The sequence below is a fragment of the Bison bison genome, unplaced genomic scaffold, assembly GCF_000754665.1.
Source record: "Bison bison bison isolate TAMUID 2011002044 unplaced genomic scaffold, Bison_UMD1.0 scf7180017864063, whole genome shotgun sequence".
NCBI classification, from domain to species: Eukaryota; Metazoa; Chordata; class Mammalia; order Artiodactyla; family Bovidae; genus Bison; species Bison bison.
In genome coordinates this window covers 16,190,218-16,191,285 of record NW_011494635.1, presented here as the reverse complement: position 1 = coordinate 16,191,285, position 1,068 = coordinate 16,190,218, and the positions used below count along the sequence as shown (strand labels likewise).

At 58.8% G+C, this 1,068-nt stretch overlaps 1 protein-coding gene across 1 annotated transcript in view; it reads left to right on the top strand.

Annotated features, from left to right (window-relative positions):
• Positions 1 to 1,068, top strand: part of MRGBP (MRG/MORF4L binding protein) — a 29,248-nt gene that overhangs the window by 26,012 nt on the left and 2,168 nt on the right. The window lies entirely within an intron of this gene.

Genomic DNA, 1,068 nt, shown 5'->3' with positions numbered 1-1,068 from the left:
CCACCCCCCTCCCACTGAAACCTGGTGCTTGTCATGAGGCAGAGAGTGAAGCTCAGACCCTCCTGTGTCCTTAACCCTCACCACCACAAGTTCCCTGTTGGCCTTGGGCAAGTCGTTTGCATCTCCTTGTCCCAAGGCAGAGAAGGGAGAGAAATGACAGTACTGCTCTGACCCCCAGCCCGCAGTTAGCACCTGGGAACTTGAGGTCAAGCTGTTGAACTGAAGCAGGCCCCCCAAAGGGCTGTGCCCACCAGTTGGGGCCTTACTCCCCCAGAATTCCCATGTTCAGCAGTTTGACAGGACCCCCATGCTTGTCATGTTGGGGTGTCACCTGGCCCCCAGACGCTTCCTGCATCTCCACTCCAGGCTGGGGCCCAGAGCTGGACACAGAGACAAGTATGGCAGGGCCCCTGTCCTGCGGGCCTTTGGTGCGGTAGACAGGACAGATGGCTCTCAAGTGCAGACGCTGGCTTAGAGGGTGCTGAGGCCGTGACGCCCAGTACGGGGTCCCCGTGATACTCAGCTGTGGGGGCCACCAGGGGGGCTCTCAGTCCAGGACAGGTAGCCCTTCCTTCCTCAGTTCCTTGGACCCCAGCACCACTATAGAGCTGATGCCATGGTCACCTGGGACCTTGTAAATATGGGTCTGTGGATCTCACCCCATGGGATGACCATGGGCCTGGGAGCTCTCAGGGTTTGTGAAGCTCCCAGCTGGCAGTTGGCACACTTATTCGCTGACCACCAGGCTTGCAGCTCAGCTCCCAAATTGGGGACTAGAAGCCCTGTCTCCTGAATCCCCTCCCAACCCAGAGACCTTTCCCGCCAGCTCACCTTTCCCTTTGTCTGGTGGTGGTGTTTCCGGCTCTCTGTCCCTCTGGGCCTACGTGATCTGGGGAACAAGTGGAGCCTGGCGAGCATTCCTGGTGCTGCCTCCATTTTGCTTTGTTTGCCTGGTTTCCACGAGAGAGAACAAAGGCCTCAGGCCCTGCGCCTGCCCACTGCAGCCCCTCAGGACAGCCATCTGTGCTCGTTGGTCACTCCTGAGTTGGCTCTTACATCTCTAGTCAC